At 36.0% G+C, this 22,996-nt stretch overlaps 1 non-coding gene across 1 annotated transcript; it reads right to left on the reverse strand.

The window, feature by feature from the left end:
- Positions 1 to 22,415: 22,415 nt before the first annotated feature.
- Trnah-aug lies at positions 22,416 to 22,488 on the reverse strand. Its single transcript has one exon. It is a non-coding gene; the product is annotated as a tRNA-His (tRNA).
- Positions 22,489 to 22,996: the final 508 nt, after the last annotated feature.

Raw genomic sequence — 22,996 nt, forward strand, 5'->3', positions numbered from 1 at the left:
TATTTCGTACAATGGTCACCTTAGCACACTTACACGATGCTACGCCATGCGACGCTACCCGATGCTACCCGACGCCTTGCCACGTTTTGGTGGGGTGTGCACATCTATCCGACGCAAGCACACGTCGCGTACAGTCCACAGCGTTTATCACAATAATCACTATCACAATCGCAACGCATCTTTTGTTCTTAATGCACTATTTTGAGCAAAACCTTGTAATAAATTGTTAGTTAAATTTTATGAGCACAACCATCTAATAAATTGTTTGTTAAACTTAATTGTTTTAAATAAAGTTACTCCTAACCATCATAATTAAACAACGTTTATAAAAACTTATGCATTTTTGATCTCGTTTAATTTGGTTTACATTAAAATAACATGTTGTAATTAATATAACGACAAAATTACATGTACTTAGTTTGAAATAAACTACAAAAAATATGAGTGTCCTGTTCTGATGCTACCCGACATTACAAAATGGTGTAATTTTACGAGCAAAACTATGAAATAAATTGTTAATTAAATTTTATGAGCAAAACCGTGTAACAAATTGTTCCAATTTTAGTATATATACCGCCGAAGCGAGTACAATAAATTGTTAGTTAAATTCATTATATCAAAAAATCGTATTCCGGTGTTTTGATTAATTTTCTACCAAACCATTAAAATTAATTTTTTAAATAAAAACGAATTAATTTTTAATCACAGTTAATTTGGTGTATTTTAAAATAAATATGTTGTAATTAATATAACGACAATAATACATGTAGTTTGAATAAAAATATGAGTGTCCGGTTCTTTTGTCTTCGACTGTACTCGATGCGACCCGACGAACAGCTGGACATCGCAGAGCGTCGGGTAGGTTACCGTGGCATAGCATCGGGTAAATGTGCATGGGGGTAATGCAACCTTATGGAAAATCGGAGTTTGGATTTGCGTCGGGTAGCATCGGGTAGATGTGCACGGGGGTAATGCAACCTTATGGAAAATCGGAGTTTGGATTTGCGTCGGGTAGCATCGGGTAAGTGTGTTCTGGCTTAAAGCGTGTCCTTCCAATTATCATCTTAATCCATCGTTATTATCTAACAGTGCGGTTTTTCCAGTTCAAACAAGGATCAGTTTATTTCGACCCACCTTCTATAGCCTTTATACTTCAGATGTTCTCTCTAAACCCACCATCTTTCTTGTAGTTTTTACCGATGACCCCGCTGTACTATCCTCTAATCTGATCCTTCCTTTGCTTCGGAAGATCTGCAGAGACACATCACCTGCATAGCAGATTCGTGTAAACAGTAGAAAAGGAAGATAACTGTAAGTTATAAGGTTGCAAAATTGATTAATGCATACATTTTGTTTGTTATACAAACAACCCTGATAGGGACCTTCTTCCCCGCGGAGTGATAAGAAAAGCGGAGAGAAAGGGATTAAGTAGCTGGAGACGCTGGAGTCAACAATGGTGAGCCTATTCCCTACTTTTCGTTAATTCCTGGATCATTGTTCCTTTCTGGAGTGTACCCGCTCCTCGTTCAATTAGGTGTATTTGCTTGACTCTCCCATGCTTGGGTACCTGACCTGTTTGGACTGTAAATAGAAAAAATAAAATAGTATTTGTATTGAGTTGATTTATCTAAATTGAAATTTTGTTTTTCTGTAGAGGATTTTTATTTTTGTAAGAAATTTTATGGTTTGTTTCTTACATGGCATTTATTGCAACTATAGTTTTTTTTCATCTGATTTCATAAGGCCACATTATATTTTTGTATTTTACGTGTTCTTTTATATTTCTTTTTCCCAGTTCTTGTTTCCTTTTGGGAAATCTCAGAATTGTTTGGTCGAGGGCCGACGGGATCATTGGGAAGACTATCAAAGTAAATGCGCCCATGTCACATTTACACTCCGAAACAAATCTCTCAGACAGGGATCAAATTACTCTGAATATGGGCAGCAGGAGTTCCTCAGGGCAGTGTGCTCAGACCAATCCTCCTTATCATTTATACTGCACTACAACTACCATCCTTCTAGTATCTTTACCTTACCAAACATGATACTAGAAAGATTTGCTTTCTTATTTTATCTTAATGTGTGGTGTTTAGTGACCGTTAATGAATGATAATTTGGAGATTGTGATATGCGTGTGACGTAGGTTTAGAAAAACTTTTTTTATCGTGCCAAAGTTTGGATCTTTATAAAGTTAAAGCTTTAAATAAAGAAATCAAAAGAGGACGGTTTTTTGCGAAGTTCTTGAAGAAATTCAGCTGCTATCAAATCATGACCAGGTGATTTTTTAAGGAATCTCTCGTGTTTCTGGTGATACTCGTTTAGCGTAATTTTAAAAATAAAAATATTTATAAAGATCACTCAGCTCAAATTACATTTTATCATGGGATTATAAACTTATCAAACATGGTACTAAATACACATGAAAACAATTTATTAAATAAAGGCTTAAAAATTGTACCAAAAACATAATTATATACAAAAACTATTATGCCTTGGCAAAATTGTGAGTAAGAACTAATTTTTAAAAAGATTAAATAACATACTCACTCCACCTTTTATAATTTGTAAGTTTAACAAATATGAACGTAAGTGAAGTGATTTTTTCAAATCAGATTTGCTTTTTTATTTTATCTTAAAGTGTGGTGTTTAGTGACAGTTAATTTGGAGATCGTGAGATGCGATCTGGTGTTCCCTAAGTTTAGAAAAACATTTTCTTTATCGTGCCTACGTTTGGATGTTTATAAAGTTAAAGCGTTAAATAAAGAAGTCAAAAGAATACGGCTTTTTTGGGAAGTTCTTGAAGAAATTCAGCTGTTATCAAAACATGACTAGGTGATTTTTTTAGGAAGCTGTCGTATTTCTTGTAATACTTGTTTACGGTACATTTAAAAATAAAAATACTCACACAAATTTGTACAAAAAAAATAATTAGATACAAAAAACACTATTAAGACTTGGGAAAACTGTGAGTAAGAATAATATTTTTAAAAATATTAAATAACATATTCACGCCACCATTTATAATGTCTAAGTTTAACAAATGTAAAAGTAAGTGAAGTGTTGTTTTTCAAATCAGAATTACTTTTTTATGTTATCTTAATGTGTGATGTTTAATGACCGTTAATTAGTGATTGTTTGGAGATCGTGATATGCGATCTGGTGTGACGTAGGTTTTAGAAAAACCTTTTCTTTATGCCAACGTTTCGATCTTTATAAAGTTAAAGCGTTAAATAAAGAAGTCAAAAGAAGGCTTTTTTGGAAAGTTATTGAAGAAATTCAGCTTTTATGAAAACATGACCAGGTGATTTTTTTAGGAAGCTGTCGTATTTATTGTGATGCTTGTTTGCGATACATTTAAAAATAAAAATACTCATAAAGATCACACAACTCTAATTACATTTTGAAAACGTTGGCAGGAAAAAGAAAATGTTTTTCTAAACCTCCGTCACACCAGACCGCATCTCAAGATCTCCAAATAATTTTTATCTTAATGTTCTTAAATAGAATTTTCCTATAAAATTTGTTACTTGCTGTTTTCCTATTAAAGAGCAGGTTAGTCGTCTGACATCTGTGCATCCTCCACAAATCCCATTCCCAAAGTCTAGTTAGCATTCCCTCAAGAAGATTTACGCCCTTCTTTGTCGGTGGTTTAGACATTTTGCCCTGTCTCAATGTAGAACAAACGTTTGCTTTAATTTAAACCTTGTAATATTATTAAAGGTAAAAGTAACCTGTACTACCTTTAAACAAGTTATCCGAAGTGAAGTTGGGGCGAAATAAAATATTTAAATTTACGGCAGTTAGGCCGTAGGCGTTTCCCAGACCGCTGGATTTGTTTACCCCACATTTCCATTTTGTAAGTCGGCCGTTATGATTAAGTGAGTTTTTGACCTAGATTTAAAATAACATCTTCCTTATGTGCAGGCCGGGGTTAAAGTGAAAATTTCTATTATTGCATTACCATAAAGATTCGATTCGAATAAAAAAATATAAAAAAAATGTTCAGGAGTGGGAAAGATAACTTCAAGTTTTATTAGCCTTTTGGGGATTAGGGGAAATATTTGATGACCTTTGAAAAGTGAGAATTGTTTAGGAAAAAGTGAATGAATGAATGAAAAAGTACTTTATTACATAAACAAAAGAGAGTAAAAAAATTGTACATAATCAAAAAGCACATTTCGGCAATGGTTATCAACCGTCTGCCGGAGTCGGACTATACATTTTTAATAAACAAGGAACATATTTCTTCTTAAGGAATAAACAAAAGAGAGAGAAAAAACTATATAAATAAACTAAAATAACAACATATCTATTTATGCACATATAAATAACCAGGGTGTCTCTGATATATACAGTAAACATTTAATAGTTGAAATAAAAAACAAGCGTTTTCCTGTAGTTCCAGGCTTCCATCGCAAACTTTACCAGATTTAAAGACTCGGGGTTATTTAATAAAGAGATTAGGTGCTCTCTCGTCAACGTGGGCAAGCCTATATGCCGTGCTCGGAACTCAGCTAAAACTGGGCATTCTGCTAGAAAATGAAAACAGTCTTCTCGAGCCTGCCTGTTGCAGAGAGAGCACCTATCGGAACTATTGACTCTTGTGGGGTTATAATTGAGGTACAGTAACTCGCACCTAATTTTGAAAAACCAGCGAGCTAGCGGAATGGACGGAATTTTAGAATCTTGCGCTATGTTCAAGAAAGGTTGACTGATATTAAGGTCCTTATAGAGCAAAAATCTAGAAGAATTCTGAGCATGGAGGAGACATTTCACTGTGTGAGAAGTGCGGATATTTTTAATTAATTTTGAATGTTATGGTGGCCACTCTTTGAGATTGTCCAGGGAAAAATTGTCATTCAGCTGAAATTGTTGAGCGAAGTGCCAAGATTTCGTGGATCTTTACCCTTGGATACAGCCGCCATTTTCTTCCTTTACACAAACAGGGTGACGTTAATGATGTTAACAACTTCCGAGGTATTTCTTGTATCAATGCATGTGCTAAAATTTTTTCAAATCTTCTTCTTCAACTCCTCGAGAAATTTGTCAAAAGCAATAGCCTCCTCAGTGAGTTCCAGGGCGGGTTCAGGAAAGGTTAGAGCCAAGCCAGGAAGAAAACCATGATATTTTGGATCTTATGATTTCCAGCGCTGTATTCTTAGGAAGGCGGTAGTTAGAAAGATTTAGAACCCTGCAGACATAGGAAGTATGTAACTGTAATGTAAATTGAAACAAAAGTTCAACGGAGGTTTCGACTTAGATCATGTAGTTAGGCGTGAAAGAAGGGAGGTGATAAATTTTACGGATAAAATAGCGTTGTAGGGATTCACCTGTTTCATAGCGCTGGAAACCCCAAGCCTGGGAAGCGTAGGACACAATCGAGCGGCAAACAGCCAAAAACAGCCTGTATTTCCTGCACACCGGGACAAGATTATTGGAAGTGAATTTAGCCCAAATTGAATTCATTGCATATTTTGCAATATGAGTTTTTCGCTTGAGATGAACATCGAGTGAAAGTTTACGAGTGAGAATTAGGCCCAAATATTTATACTCATTGACTGTTTCAATGCGAGAGCCCTTAAAATACCAGGGTTCATTAGCCGCAAGCCTACCTCCCCTACGAAAAACCATAATTTTGGATTTGTTTAGGTTGACCGAAAGATTCCATTTATTACAGTCTCTAAGGCATTAATATTTTTTTGCAGGGTAGCCGGTGAGTCTGACAGAATCACAATATCGTCCGCGTACAAAAGAATCTTTATTTCAATATTTCCGTAGCGTATACCGTATTCAAGACAATCCGGGAGATCGTCGAGGAAAAGGGAGAATAACAAAGGACTCAAGTTACATACCTGTCTAACCCCTGAGCGCACCTCAAAATATCCCGAGATACCCCCCTCCCTAACGACTGCAGAGCAGGATTGTTTAAATAAGGATTTCAATATTGAAAGAATTTTTATTGAGAAACCAAGGTTGCTGAGTTTAAGTATAAGCGCATTCCTATCCACACAGTCAAAGGCAGCCTTAAAATCCACGAAAAAGGCATATACTTTCTTATTTTTGTTTAAGTGTAAATTAATAATGTTGGTTAATGTGAAGATATTATCTATGGATGAGTAACCTTTCCTGAACCCGCCCTGGAACTCACTGAGGAGGCTATTGCTTTTGACAAATTTCTAGAGGCGTTGAAGAAGAAGATTTGACAAAATTTTAGCACATGCATTGATACAAGAAATACCTCGGAAGTTGTTAACATCATTAACGTCAACCTGTTTGTGTAAAGGAAGAAAATGGCGGCTGTATTGAGAACTTGTCTATTAAAAAATTTATTTTGGCTTTATTGAAGTAATCAACCTTTGATTTTTCATTTTTTTTTAAATTTGGAGATGCATTAACCACAACTTGAAGTTGTGTCTGTTTTTATCTTCTTATTTCATCAAATAAAATTACGATTGTTTTGCCAACTTTTTCAGATTGAAGTAAATTAAAATTCTTTGTGAAAGAAATTCATGTTCAAAAGGCAAAATATAATTATAATGAAAAGTGGCCCAATGTTAGCTTCAATGAAACGCATTTTTTTTTAACGTCAAAAATAAGTTTTTGACAAATAATTCCGTTTTGTTCCTTCGCACTTCAATTTAACTCGCTACCAGAGCGTGCAATTTTCTTTAAAAAAAATCACACAAAAAAAAGAAAAGAAAATTAGTAACAAAAACAGGTTGAATACAATTACCATATAAAAGCAGTAGAGACGCAAGTTAATGGGGATGCTATGAAGAAACGAGGGAAATAAAATGTGTTTTATTTCATTTTCTCTCGTGTTTTTGTTGTCATTTTCTCGGGTCCGCCGACTCCCGGTTGTCCCGGTGCTGGGGGCGGCTATAATAAACCTGTATCTTCCTCTCCATCCCTCTTTCTCACCCTCTTCGCCGACTCTCTCTCACGCCCACGTTATCGCTCTCATCTTTAATTTCCTAGACGCATATCGTTAGAGCGTTGGAGGAGCTCGCTTAGATTCGTCATCTTTGCCCCGATAACGTTCCATGAGATATTAAGGTCGCCTGATGAGCTTCCCACCAACCCTCCATCGGTCCATTTTATGTATATCTTTCCTCATTTTCACACTAATATATTTTTTTATATGTGTATAAAAAAACGCTTAATTCATCTTCAAAACGAAAAAATGCGACTGAGATAAAAAATGTCTATATAGTCTATTAACAATATGTTCAAATTCGGTTAAATATTGTTCGAATGTGTTAATACATTTACGGTAATCGTTAGAAAAATAATTCAGTGCGGACACAAATTACAAAATAGCTGTGGTTGAAAGACCCAACTAATTTTACGCCAGATTCATCATGTAACCAGTTTTCGATACTTTTGATCATAATCTACCGTTTCCAATTCTTAACAAATTATTTTATTAGTCTTAATTTTATGAATGGAAACTCTGAAAGAAGATGCCTTTTTTTGAGATCTGACTTCACCGCCTCCGATGGTGTACAGATAAGATTAGAAATTAACAAAGATGGTTGTTTGAACGTTTTAGACCTAAAATTGTCCATAATAAACAACTTAATAGAAATAGACGTATATAGAAAACCCACAACTACAGACACTATGATACCAGCGGATTCTTCCCACCCTGGTCCCAAAAGGCTGCTGGTTTCATATCACTCATAGACCGTATATTAAAACTTCCATTAACACCTGCTAACTATAAAAAAGAATTAGAAACCATTAAAACCTTAGCAAAAAACAATGGGTACCTAGAAATATTTATTGATAAGTTGCTAGTTAAAAGAATAAAAAAATTAACTTTAAACGAATCAGCAATAGGACTCAGTCACCCCCACCACAAATGAATCATTGGTTTTCGTTGTTTGCCATACATTCGTGAATTATCGGAAAAAGTTAGTAAAATGTTTAAACAAGAGGTTAATTATTCAGAAATCGTGAGATGCGGTCTCGTGTGATGTACTCGACACGCAAGAATGTCACAATTACACAGAAGACAAACACTTTGAGCCCTGAAGATGATCTCAATAAAGATGGAAACGTTGGCACGATAAAGAAAATGTTTTTCTGAAACCTACATCACACGAGACCGCATCTCACGATTTCTCAATAATTATCGATTAACGGTCACTAATCGCCACACATTTAAACAAGAAGGTTTTAGAATAACTTTTAGAAGTACGGGTTCACTTAAAAACATCCATTCAAAACCTAAAGACAAGATAGACAACATGGCAAAAAGCGGGGTTTACCAACTCAATTGTAATGATTGTGATATTAAATATATAGGACAAAGCGGTAGAGAAATAAAAACAAGAGTAAAAGAACACTTGCCTAAATCGAGCAAATTTTCGGAATTTAAGGATCATCTAAAAGAAACAAAACATAATTTCAATTCAAATTTAAATACAAAAGTGTTACATAGTTTCAACAAAGGGAAAAAAACAAGATTGGTTTGAGAAATTTGAAATTAAAAAATGTAAAATTGAACATGGTGAAAAATGCATTAATAATATAACAGATTTTGATCTACCTCCCATTTTAAATATGTACATCAATAATATTAAACATCCAAATAATTAAATTAATTGTTTTAATTGTTTTTATTTTTTATAGTAATTTAATAATATTAAGCTATCATTCTAATTCTCTATCTTTTATCTTTAATCACTAATTTATAATTAATTCTTACAGTATTTACTATTATAATATTTATTTGTGTTATAATTTCTGCGTTTCGCACGTTCAAATTGAGCGCCATTAAAAAACCAGCTGGTCATTGGAACGTCACGTTGGTGGGGGTATCAGCGGGTTCACTTTTGAAATTCATGTCGAGAGACGTGGTTGTGGAAGTCCTTCAACCTGATGATGAGCTAAAGGGCTCGAAATCCGGATCGTTGCAAAACAACTTACTGTGAGTAGAAACTATCATTTTTTAAAAGGATTGAGCTATAAGATCATCTGAATTACTATCAGAAAAATCGCTAATCGCCTTATTTCTGTTAGCCAATTGCAGCCTGACTACGGGATTCAGATTGTTTTGCATGATCTGATATAATAAATAACTGCTAAAATATCCCAGATCAAAGATGATCACAGCATCTTCGTTCAGATTTTTAAAATGCTTTTGGCAAAGGCTCTGTCATTGTTATGGTAAAAAACATCAATTTCATAAATAATTAAATTCATTAGATTTCGTCGTCAGATTAATCAAATAACATCTTTCAATTAATTAATCTTTATGTAAAGTGTTGGTTGAGATGAAAAAGCTTGTGTCACGAGCGGGATTCGAACCCACGGCGCTCGGCTAAATAGGCCGCTACTCTACCACTTGAGCTATCGTGACCTCGGTCCACTCGGACACTAACTTCCCATCTCAACCTCACCTTTTGAATTTTCTCTCCTTTTTGCCATTTTTCAAATGTCGTGTAATCGGATTGGATTCTCGGCGACAAATGAAATGGCCCCGGAGAGCTTTAGTTAAGTATATTTCATTTAAATTCATTAAATTAACTAATTTCGTGGTCCGCTTGACCAATTAATATATTACAAGTAATTAAGGTTTTTAGTTGAGATAAAAAAGTCAATGTCACGAGCGGGATTCGAACCCACGACCTTCGGCTAGATACGCCGCTGCTCTACCACTTGAGCTATCGCGACCTCGATCCACTCGGACACTAACTTCCGCCTGTATATTTATATTTAACAAAAACAATTCTTTGGTTTTATCAATCATATATTTGTACTTTGAAGTAAATGCTTCCGATTACACGCTTTTATCATAATGTTACTAATTTTTTAAAATATGTTTTCGAATAGTAATAAAAAATCGTATTGTTTTTCCTGCACTATCGACGTCATTTAAAATTTGTTCCCTAATAAAAAAATTCCAAGATACTTTGGGCTTCGGCTCTACTCAGAGCTGTTTTATTCAATTCGTACAGGAGGTTTTATGTGGACATGAATCTTTGAAGTGAATATTACATTCTACGTTTTTCGGTATAACTTTTTATTAGATCGCAAAAACCTTTTATTAGATCAAAATGCCTAAAGGTTAATTTTTTTGAAGAAATGTTTATAAACTATATTCATATTTGAAAAGATTAACATAAATGATTGATTTTGCCATATTCACAGCAATATTGAAATATTAGCTTATTATAGAATATAGAATGTTCATATATGAAAATCGCATTTGTTTTTAAAAAAGTACAATTTGAACTTTTTTTGCAATGATAACATACATGTTTAAAAAATTCTGAAAAATGGCAAAATAGAATTAGAAAAACCTTAGAAATTTTACATTTCATAAATATTGAATATTTAGGAAAAAACAGATATACAAGGAGAAGCCAGAAAAACCTCATAGTGACTCCAAAAACAAATAAATTGGATGGAGACTAAAACTTTGGGACCTACAACAATAGCAATTAATATCTGACGCCCATTCCTACAAATGGATTTAAAAGTGAAATCCAAAAAAAAAAAAAATCAATTACGATTACATGATAAGCAGATGGTCCAAAACTGGGAAAGCAACTGGGTCAGGTATACACTAGGCAAGCCAAATACATAAGCTGTCAAACTTATTAGGTATGTACGTTTCAGTGTTTCAAGCTGAAAGACATGCCATGTGAATGTGCTTGAAGAAAATCTTGAAAAAGTTTACACTGTATGAAAATACTCATGGTATCAGACCAAGCGATTCTAAAAGCAATAGTACGCAAAAATTTACGTTCAAATGGTCGGCGAATGCGTCCAAAATCTCCAGAACTAGCCAGAGGATTTACAAGAGCATATATGGACTCATGTACCTTGGGTGCAAAGCTGCTCAACGACCTTCCCGCAGTACAGACAGTAAACTAATAGTTATAGGATCCTCGCGAAAATTACAGCAGCTAGATAGGGTAAAACACAGGAATTTAATATAGCTTTATATCGATCACTGGCATATGATGAAACACCTACACAACAAGTTAGGCTCAGTGACCGACTCTTATTTTTTTTGGCCATGCAATGAAGGTGAAGAAACCACATCCGTCATGAAAATAATTTCTTAATGAAGACAACCTATGTTAACATGTCCAAAGAAAAAGAATTGCAGGAACAACAATCACTTTCTCCTTCTGGGAAAATCTAAGTTAAACTGAACTAAGGAACTAGGAAAAGTACAATAAAAAAAGGTGAGAGTACTAAACACGATCTGCAAGACCTACAGATTTTAGGTCATAATCAAACATACGTTCCTCCATCTAAGAATGGGTCACACAAAACAAAAGCCAAACTCTAGAAATATGAAAACATATTGCTACAGTTAGACAGGGTAAAAACACTGACAGGCGACTGATAAAGCTCATTACCTCTATAACAATATTTTCAAAAATGAGAAGCCTATCTCAAAGGATAAGCTAATCCCCAACAGCAGGATCGGGCAGTGCGAGCTGAGCTACGAAAGGACGAGGAAGGACTCTCTCTCAATTTTGTTTGAAGACACCTGCTCTTTTTATGTACATGGCAAGGAGTTAGTTGCGTATGTCAAAGATCACATATTTTTTCAAATCTGAATACATTTATTTTTTTTAAAGGTTTTGTTATAATTTATTTGGATCAGGTCCCAATTTTTATCTTTTCCGTTTAATTTAATTGAGTTTGTGGCACAAACATTTTTTCTTATTTTTATTTTACACTTGCAAGGAAACGAGTTTTGCATCGTGTGAAGGGGATTCACCCTAACGCGTAATACCTCATAAAAGAGACCTGACTTCATAAAAATCAAACAGACACAATAAAGGTGGTGAAATGGATAAACACTCTTAGTAGACCAGCTCATAACAGGTAATCCGAAACTTAGAGAAATTATGGAGGCTGAAACTGAGGTTCATCTACTTATCCAGCTGCTGGGTTCAAATGGCATATGGAAGGAAAGAGATTGGTTGATTGCTGGGCTAAGAGAGCAGCCCTGGAGGCGAATTCGGTGCTCTCTTAGACGCATGTTCCGATGTCTTAGGTTAAAAAGTAAATGAGGAAGAAGACGATGGAAAATTATTTTTAAATTTTGTGTTCCAGTTTGCAAATAACAACAAGCACTAAAGCACCTTTACCTTGACTCTTGGGACGATCAGAGTAAATGGATTCAAGCTTTACGATAGCCGTCAATTGTAGCAAACAACAAATATTGAACCATTTTATTTACAGGTGCACAGCATGAGAACGGATTAAATTTTTTTTTTCATTGGAGTCGCATAGCCACCTGATATACGACATTTATAAATAGGTTCCGTGAAGATTTTTGCCGATTTGTGCAGTCCATATATGGAGTTTCAATCTTCGTGGAGGTCAGTAGATAGGTGAAGAAAGGAAAAGACTAATTGTTGGGTTTACCAAGCAGGTCGATCAACAAACATTATATATTACAATTAATTAAGGTTTTTAGTTGAGATAAGTAGATAAAAGATATAGATAAGATAAAAGTAATACATTACACGACATTTGAAAAATGACAAAAAGGAGGGAAAATTCAAAAGGTGCGGTTGAGATGGGAAGTTGGTGTCTGAGTGGATCGAGGTCACGATAGCTCAAGTGGTAGAGCAGCGGCGTATCAAGCCGAAGATCATGGGTTGGAATCCCGCTCGTGCCATTGACTTTTTTTATCTCAACTAAAAACCCTAATTACTAATTGTTCGGTTCACCAAGCTTTCGGCAACTTATAGTGTCATCATCAGGGCTTCCCCCAGAGTGCAGATGATGGCACTATAAGTTGCCGAAAGCTTGGTGAACCCAACAATTAGGCTTTTCCTTTCTTCACCTATCCACTGACCTCCATGAAGATTGAAACTCCACATAGATTACCCGCAGGTCGATCAACGAACATCATATATTACAATTAATGAAGGTTTTTAGTTGAGATAAGTAGATAAAAGATATAGATAAGATAAAAGTAATACATTACACGACATTTGAAAAATGGCAAAAAGGAGGGAAAATTCAAAAGGTGCGGTTGAGATGGGAAGTTGGTGTCCGAGTGGATCGAGATCACGATAGCTCAAGTGGTAGAGCAGCGGCGTATCAAGCCGAAGATCGTGGGTTCGAGTCCCGCTCGTGCCATTGACTTTTTTTAATCTCAACTAAAAACCTTAATTAATTGTAATATATTAATTGGTCAAGCGGACCACGAAATTAGTGAATTTAAACATCATATATTTAGTCCATATACTTTCTTTGATATCTCAACTAAAAACCCTAATTACTAATTTTGCGTGGTGTGTTAGTTATTCACACAATGAATATTTTAAGTGAAAACAATTTTTTACCGTTTATCAGGGGGTGTTCAGTCAATTCCCACGGGAGGTTTCATGTAGACATGATTCTTTGAATTAATATAACAGGTAACATTTTTAATGCAGGGGGAGGGCTATCCCCACGGGTGCGATGATGCGACATTTCGATCGGTGCAAGCATTGCGGATGATTTGTACTTGCACATCAGTGTTCCCTCTTGAAAAATACATTCGAGCGAAATCAACAATCTTTTAGAATGCTAGGCGAATGGGGTTGGAAAATGCCGATCTGAGGGTGGCGATATACCGTTTTTGAATGAGAGGAGTGACGTCGCCCTCGGGCTAACTACGAGACCATCCTCATTATTTCCCAAGGGGTTGTCGCCACCCGACTCGTTGTTCGTTGCTTAAAAAACACCGTTGGCGTTGACTTATGCACGATTATTATATTTTTTTTTACTTACTGCTTAAAATTCAATTGTAGAAAAAACGAAATATGCACTGAAGATTTAAATCTCATTCAAATTCAAAAAGTAAGGTTTACTTGAAAGTTTAACTTTTTTTATATAAATTCATAAATTCAGACATTAACGAGGGCTAGAAAAAAACTTTGTCCTTTACCAACTTAAAAAAAAGTTTAAAGCAGTTTAACTAAAACATGCTTAGAACCCTAACAGAACTATAACAAAAGTAGACATTTGAAAAAAGATGTTTTAAATGAGAAAGTGAAAAATATTAGTCGAGGCTTCTTTTGTCACTGAACGAAAATTTAATTAGATGTCCTTCGTTTGTAGCCTGTCGTTTTCCTAAAAAACGAAGTGAAGATAAATGTATAAATTATTATTATAAAACAAAAAAAAATACACTGACGGGCCAAAACTTCCACCACCTTGTAATATAACTTTTTAACGTTGCGCTTACTCGTCCAAAAAAGTAAACAACAACAAAAATTTAAAAATGGCGGACAGATAAAATTTGTTTTAATTTTGTTTTAGATGTTTGATTAACATTTCAGTATCGCGTTTTTCCTCCTTTTGCCTTAATTTACATCTCGAAGACGTCTCGGAATACTTTCTACCAGACTGGAAATGTCTCTTTGTTGGAGGTTAGCCAATTCTTCACGAAGAGACCGTTCAAGACCGTGGAGTGAATCAGGAAGTGATGGACGTGCTCTTATTCGTCTTTGAGGTTATCCCATAAATGTTCGATGGGGTTCAAGTCTGGAAACGGGATGGTCAGGTAAGACCGTGATGTTATGCTGTTGAAGGTACGTTTGAACTATGCGAGCAACATGTGGACGGATATTATCATGTATTAGAAGGATTGTCGCTGATTTCATCAATCAACACGTATGTTTTAAAATTGCATCCAAACAGGCCGTCAAAGACGCTGCACGAACAATAACCAACACTGTCCGATTCTCCATTGAAATTCCCGCGCAAACCATCACTACGTTGAAAAGCTTGCCTCTGGGAAAAATTACAGGCTTCATGCCTTTCATTTCTCCTTCTTCACACTCTTCCACGTCTTCCCGAGCAAATGCGAGTCGTGCAACTGTGTGTTCTGGCCAATCCTGGTCCTCTTACGGAGCGAGAAGCCATCAGTCCATACTGATTTAATCTTTTTCGAGCAGTGCGTCAGAAATTTGGACACCTCGAGCTCCCTGTAGCTGATGAATCGCTTTAACAGCAGTAAGGTGCCGGTTTCGCAAAATTCTCAAAGCCAAAAAACAATCGTCCTGTTACCCTAGGTTGTTCAGAACCGGGCCTTCTATAGTAGGACCCAGTTTCCCGAAAACGTTTAAAGGCGTCTTGCAGTGTATCGTAGGGAACTCCGATGGCAATAGTCGCATAACTGATGGAACGTCCATCATCAATAAGTGCCACACCATGCGCAAGATCCTAAGCAGTAAGAGGCATTTTTAAGTTTAAAAATTGAAATTAAGAAAGAGAGATGAAAAGTAAACAGTTTATTGCTTCAGAATTCAAATGAGACTGAATAAACAATTTAAATTCGTAAAAAGTAAGCATTGAAAAATCCTTTATCCTTGTTTTGGATTAAGGATTAAATGTGTTTACCTCTAATTGAAATTCCAAAAACACACCATAAAAAATATTAAAATATATATTTGTAAAAACAATGAGACAAATTAAGAGCAGAATTTTCTTTTATCGAGAAAAAAAGCCAACTGGGTGGAATTTTTGGCCTTTCAGTATATAATATTCACTCTTCAAAAGTCATGTTAATTTTATTCAGATCTGAAGAGGAAGAGAATAAAATTTAAAGACTAATATTTTACTAGTCTGGAAGTAAATTGTAAAACTTATGTAAAAACACATTTTTTATTTTTTTTATTTATTTTGGTCGTGATCACCTGATTTTCCCCGAGCTACTGGGATAGGTGTTTCAGTTCATACAACGGAAATCGTCTACGGGAAGCGCACTTTTTCAAGAGTTGTTAAAAAGGTTTCTGTGTTAAGTGTTAGCTGTATGTACATTTTTACTCACAAACAGTCTGGATAACGGTACGGTCTTGACGAATAAGCAAAATAAGCAAATTCAATTGTTAGTGCCAAGCTTTCGACCTATTTTTAGGTCCTTATGAGGGCAAAACCATCTTAATTATGTCCATTAATTGAGAAAAGTAAATTTTTAACAGAAGATTTCAGAAGTTATTTGAAGACGGACTCATTCTTAAGAACGATCTTGAGAATTTTGGGAACTCAATGATGCATAGGTAATGAATCTTCTAGTTGTACCCATAGCACCTGCTGCTTGAACGAAACACTTTCGGAGTCTAGTTATCATTTTTCAATGTTAGAAGTCTAAACCTCTTTTTCACTCTCGAACACTCTGGAGCAATTTAGGGTCTTGAAGAAAAAAGTAAATTCAATTGTTTCTGCCAAGCTTTCGACCTATTTTAATGTCATTCTGAGGACAAAACCATATTAAATATGTTCATTAAATGAGAAAAGTAAATTTTTAATAGAAGATTTCAGATGTTCTTTGAAGACCGACTCAGTATCTTGAGAACAAACTTCAAACTGCTTTGAGAACTCAATGATACATAGGTACTGAATCTTCCAGTTGATCCCGTAACGCCTACAGCTTGTACGAAAGACTTTCGGAGTCTAGTTATCATTTTTTTTAAATTTATCAATACGTGAAAATAAGATTTGATTCTTTTATTTTTGGAAGAGTGTTGTTTACCAGTGAGTCTAGTTATCATTTTTCAATGTTAGAAGTCTGAATCACTTTTTCACTCTCGAACACTCTGGAGGAAGTTAGGGTCTGAAGAAAAAAGTAAATTCAATTGTTTCTGCCAAGCTTTCGACCTATTTTTAGGTCCATATGAGGGCAAAACAATCGTAAATAAGTTTATTAAATGTCATAATTAAGTTTTTATAAGACGATTTCATATGTCTTTTGTAAACATACTTTGTCTTTAGAACGAACTTGAGAATTTCTTTTGGAACTCAATGATACTTAGGTACTGAATGTTCTAGTTGATCCCGTAACATCTACAGCTTGAACGAAACACTTCCAGAGTCTAGTTATCTTTTTTTTTTTAATTTATCAACACGTGAAAATAAGATTTGATTCTTTTATTTTTGGAAGGGTGTTGTTTACCAGCAATTGAAATTATTTAAATTCACGTGCAAAGTTGGTGGATGCTCATTAAATTTGATTATATGAATTTGTGGTTTTTCATTTTTTTTCAGGTGCATAAAATGATTTTTAGTCAAATAAACCAACTCTATGTGAATTTTATCTTAGTAAAAGTTTCAATTTGAAGTTCGGAGAGACTTTTATGATAATCTTTCGGTGCTTCGGAAAACAGGAGGCTATTCAGCTAGGTTGCGGGTTATGAAATTTTATCAAGCAGTTCAGGAAGGCCGGGTTCGGCCTATCGGCCCTGCCGTGGCACTTGAGCCGTTCAGGCACCACATTGGAAAACAATTTGGCCTGGAGATGCCAGGTTGGGGACGGCGGGAGGGAGAAAAGCGAAACCTTAATCCAGGACATTACTCGGCAAGTGAATAGAGCGCCGGGGACCAGTAACGATCTGACCTGTATTACCTGCGAGATAAATTTGTTCTCCGGCTAATAACAGGACGCTTAAGTGTTTTCAGAAAATAGACTCGCATTTAAACTTTCTCCACTCTCAGATAAATTCATTTTTACGAGGTATTTGCCTAGTTTCAACGAGGATAATTAGAGAACAATACTGATACCTTGTACTATTTTTTTTTTCAAAAGGGATGATGTTCTTCAGTCTTCCCATACAATTTTAAACAGTATTATCTGATTACTAAAAAAGTTATCAATTGGAAAAACGTGCACGTATCGTCAAAATGTTTCTCTTGTGAAATTAATTTGTCCGTTTTCTTTCCTCTCTCCTCGTTTTAGATCACGCAGTCAATTGTTAGTTAATTTATTATTTATGACAAAATTAATAAATAATCTTAAATCTATATAATCCAACGAAAAGAATATGTGGAAAGAAAAATTGCTTTACAAAATTAAAAAAAAAAACCTTTTGCCTAATAGAATTTTTTTTTAACAATACAAATAAGTAAATAAGTATAAGGACATATTATAATCCGCTTTTCGACAGCTCTCTCCAGTTCTTTTCCAAGTAGGTATGGTATGGTATGGTATGTTATGGTTACAAGGATACTAGGAAGCAGGGGTACTCCCCAGGCACTGCAGCCTTCAGGCTTATTGTACCTTCCTAGTTCCTTAGTTCAGTGCAATAGACCCTATCCTTTATCCTTCTTAGAAGTATCAGATCATTGACTGTCGCTGCTATAATTTCATTCCCTATGATTTTTTCGTTTGTTAGGTTGAATCTCCTTTGAGCTGTTTCTTCCCAGTCGAAGAAGATATTGGTGGCTGTTTCCTCCTTCTCATTACATAATCTGCAGATGGGATCATCGTTATGTATGCCCATGTTGTGTAGTTGTTTTCTCAGATGCCAGTGACCAGTAGTCCTATCACTCCTCTGAGTTTATCCTTCTTCAGCTGTAGCAGTGATTTTGCCAGTTTTGGTGAGAGTTGTTTCATCACAAGTTTACTGTGTCTAGCGCCGCTAGAGTTTATCTACTTCTCCTTTTGTTTTGTTTGGATCCATTCTGCGATGGAGGATTCTATATTTGTGTTGGTTATCCCAAGAATAGATTCGGGGCCTATGGTCTTGTAGATCCTCCTCTGGCCAGACTGCTTTCTCATTACCCAAAATTCCTCTGTGCTCTGGCACCCAAGATACTGGCACCCCATCAGGTTGTTGTGTTTCCCCAGGTTTTGGAGATTTTGGATGCATTCACTAACTAATTTTGATGTTGGTCTTTTACATGCTAATGGCTGCTTGGCTATCAGATCTTGTGAGGATTTTTTTGTCACTGTAACTGTTGGGGGGAAGGGCGGATCTTAATTGACCCTGCAAACTTCCGTACCCGTTTCAAGAGGTACCATTAAATTTTGTTTTGTTTTTTTCTCTTTTAAAGAACAGGGCAACTATGTATTATACTTAAGAGGTTTTGGGAAAAAGAAAGGGGAGATTGATAATATTTTAAAGTAAAAATTGAATATTTACAATTTATTTACACTAAGCAAAAGTAAAAGAAATTTCTTTAATTATCCAAAATAATTCATAAGCAAACCTACTAGCCAGGGTTTTAAAAAACAAAAGAACAAATAAAAGGGTACTTGGTGGGATGTCTCCTCGCTTCTCTAAGCAATCAAAATAAGCGGTGTTGAGCTGGAGGTTCCTGCTGGGTTCCACTTCGACGAAGGTGCCTGTAGAGCCGGATGACGAAACAGTTGACGTAGTCCGTAGTGTCGGTGATGTGACGACAAGGTGTTGAACAGAAGAAATCGATGGTGAAGGTCCAAAGAAAATCGATATTGGGTTCGATAATCGATTCGATAAAGGTGCGTCTTGTGCTGACCCAGGCAAGAGAGAGACTAATTTACTCCCGTGCAAAGGCCGAAGATACCGGCGTTATCGCTTGCCAAAATAAAAACAATAGGGCCCTCAGCGATTTAAACAGGGCCTCCCGAGGCGAACCTTGGTCAGCCGAAAACAACAAGAAAATGAAGCTTCTTGGGAGTCAACAGTAACCTCTTTTAATATTTTCCATGGCACAAGCATTGATGGCATGTATTTCCGCTTGAAGGACCGAAGTGTTCCTAATGGATTTGATTGCTCCTGTTTTGGGCTTGTATAGAAAACGCCTGATCCGGTCTCTTCGTTTGTTTTGGAGCCATCTGTATACCATATCATTGTGTCTGATGCTGTCCTGGGTTTTTCATCTTCTTTATAATCCGTTGATACTTTGTAGGATGTGGTGAAGATTGCTTCCGGAATCATATATTCAGTCCCCATTTCAAAGAATGTGTGCCTAATTTTGTTAATTATAGCTGTACTCCCGAATTTTTTACTTCCTTTCCAATTTAATTGTTTTTGGAGCCTAAATGAGCTTTTCCTAGTCTCCTCTTGTATAAATATTTCCAGTGGAGGTAAGTTTAACAGAATTTCTAGTGCATTTGTAGGGGTTGTTATCATTGCCCCTGTGATACATAGGTTAGCTAGTCTTTGTATGCTGCCTAATGTTTGAGTAGCTACATTTTGTTGAGCTTTGGTCCACCGGATTATTCTGGGTCTTGTTATTACCGTGTACAGCCAATAGGCCATTTCCGGTTTTTATCGCCAAGATTTGCCTAGGGTTCTTCTTGTTGTCATTAGCGCTATTTTACTTTTTGATATAGTAGTATAGTAGTTTCCAAGTAGGTCCTCGGTAAGAATTTGCAATTTCTTGGTCTGATATCATGGGTCTGTCTACTTTTGGAAATCTCTTGGGTTCCCGTCAACAATCTTTGACCATCTCCCTTTCTTCGCAAGAAGAATAGGTCCAGCCCAATTCCATTTTCTTCCAATTATCACCTTCGCAATGCCTTCCGACTTAGGTTGTTCCGTTATCCATCTACTTTTTCTGTTTCATATTTATCTTTAGTAGGCTCCTCTTACAGTTTTTCTTAATTTATCAATGTCTTGGTTTCTTAAACTCCAGGTTTCACAGCCAAAGGTTAATACTTGGTTTAGCACCCAATTCCTTTGGCTCACTTTTTTTTTTTTTTTTTGACTGGGGCTAGGTCGTTTCAGCCCTCAACTAAGTCTATATTCTATTTACCTTTTCAAACACTACATTCATACAAATAAATACATTCGTACACATAAATACATCCATACAGTACACTCATTCCGTTTGGTCGGTGGAGTACCTCCACCGACCTATACTTAAACTACTCTAGATTGGGTTCGAAGGAGTACTTTTATAAATATTCCACCATTGAACCCGAACACACACCCTTACGCTCGAGGGCGATGATGACGTTATATTTCACCCTCACCCCTAGCCATTCACGCTAATAAATACATGCACTCAGACAAAACATATAGGCACAACAAATAAGATATATTATATACAGTAAAAAACTTAAAAATCGGAACAGGGGACTCTGAAACTCGCTACCGTGTTCAAAACTCTTCTTAAGTCCGGCGGCACTCCTACACGCTCTCTGTATGGAGCCAAGGCATGACACGCCTCTATTATGTGGGACACATCGAGCAACCTTTCTCTGCATAAGGAGCACCTGCACGGGCTTTGGCCCAAAAGCAGGTGCCCATGTGTCAACCGCGTATGGCCAATCCTCAGTCGGGTAAGTACGATCCCTCGTCTCCTGCTCAGGTTCTCTGAGAGCCATCTACCGGTCGTGCTCTTGACTCGCAAGAGCCTCTCCGACGACCCCGCCTGCTGACGCTGCCATCTTTCTTTTATCATATTTTTCACTGCATGTTTAGCATCAGGGAGCCAGATCGCGGTGGTCCGATCCGGAGGATGGGGCGTTCCGGTTTTCGGCGCCTTGTCCGCGCTTTCGTTACCCTCCAGGCCGACGTGTCCGGGAATCCAGACAACGACCATATACGACCATCGTTTTTATCTATTGATTTCCTCAACTGGTTCTTCATGTATTTTTAATTCTAGATGTGCATTACAGTTTATCGCGATTATTTTGGTTTTATTAAAATCTAGTTTTGAACTTAATATCCTTTACTAACGGCATTAGATTACTTACAGTGTTCCTTTCATATTCATCCATATTCATATCATATTCCATTTCTTGACATATAAAATTGCTTTACAAAATTAAAAAAAGCTCTTGCTCACCAGAAGAAATTGTCTTAATAATGCATGCAGTTAAAGGTAGTGAGTAAAAGGACATATAAAACTAGAAATTATCACAAAATAAACATGAAAAAATATGAAAGATATTTTCTTATATGGACAGCGTCTCGTATTTAGGCTGGGATAAAGGAAAAATGCACGCGTTGATATTACATGGCAGAAATGGAAAACCAAGACAACCGTAAGATAAAGAGATGTCTTCCTGAGACAAGCAGATAGTAAGAATAAACAGCAAAAGATGGGGCGATTTGCAACAAACAGCGTCCTCCCATTTCTTACAACGTCTCGAGAAAATATGGAAAATATCTTTCAAGGTAGAGTGGCAGATAGAGAAAAATAAACGACAAAAAGAACAATATTTGGAAATAAAACTAAAATGGCAAACCCTTAATTAAACATGTTTTCCGTCTAATCTCGTTGTGTTTGTTGTGCGTTTAAAAAAAAGGGCCAGTACGATACAAACTTATTATCATTGTGTGTGGTGATTAGTGACCGTTAATCGATAATTATTCAGAAATCGTGAGATGCGGTCGGGTGTGATGTAGGTTTCAGAAAAACATTTTCTTTAGCGTGCCAATGTTTCGATCTTTATTGAGATCATCTTCAGCGCCTGGGATTTATAAACATTGTTTACATTTAACAAATACATTTAGGATGTGGAAAAGTGAATACACCACATCCTAAATGTATTTGTTAAAGGTAAAAAATGTTTATAAATCCCAGGCCCTGAAGATGATCTCAATAAAGATCGAAACGTTGGCACGATAAAGAAAATGTTTTTCTGACACCTACATCACACCAGACCGCATATCACGATATCCGATTAATATTACAATTAATTAAGGTTTCAGTTGAGATAAAAAAGTTAATGGCACGAGCGGGATTCGAACCCACGATCTTCAGCTTCATACGCCGCTGCTCTACCACTTGAGCTATCGTGACCTAGATCCACTCGGACGCCAACTTCCCATTTCAACCCACCTTTCGAATTTTCCCTCCTTTTTGCCATTTTTCAACTAATAACTTGGAAAAAGTTTAATTAATTGAAAAAAGTTATTTGTTCAATCGGATCACGAGCTCTAATAGAGTTTAGAACTTGAAGAAAGAGTACTCTAATAGAGTTAGAAAGAGAGAAAATTCAAAAGGTGTGGTTGAGATGGGAAGTTGAAGTCCGAGTGGATCGAGTTCACGATAGCTCAAGTGGTAGAGCAGCGGCGTATCAAGCCGAAGATCGTGGGTTCGAATCCCGCTCGTGCCATTGACTTTTTTATCTCAACTGAAAACCTTAATTAATTGTAATTTGTAAATAATTTGATTTATATTTAAACAGTTTCAAAAACATAAAAGTCAACCTGCAAATGGGCCTAACGTTATAAAACATGCAGGAATTTTATAATCGTTTTCTTAATAAAAACAAAAAATAATCTAGAAAATGTTTCAATTTGCTTGC

This window comes from Cimex lectularius, unplaced genomic scaffold (genome assembly GCF_000648675.2).
Source record: "Cimex lectularius strain Harlan isolate CLEC.00 unplaced genomic scaffold, Clec_2.1 scaffold23, whole genome shotgun sequence".
NCBI lineage: Eukaryota > Metazoa > Arthropoda > Insecta > Hemiptera > Cimicidae > Cimex > Cimex lectularius.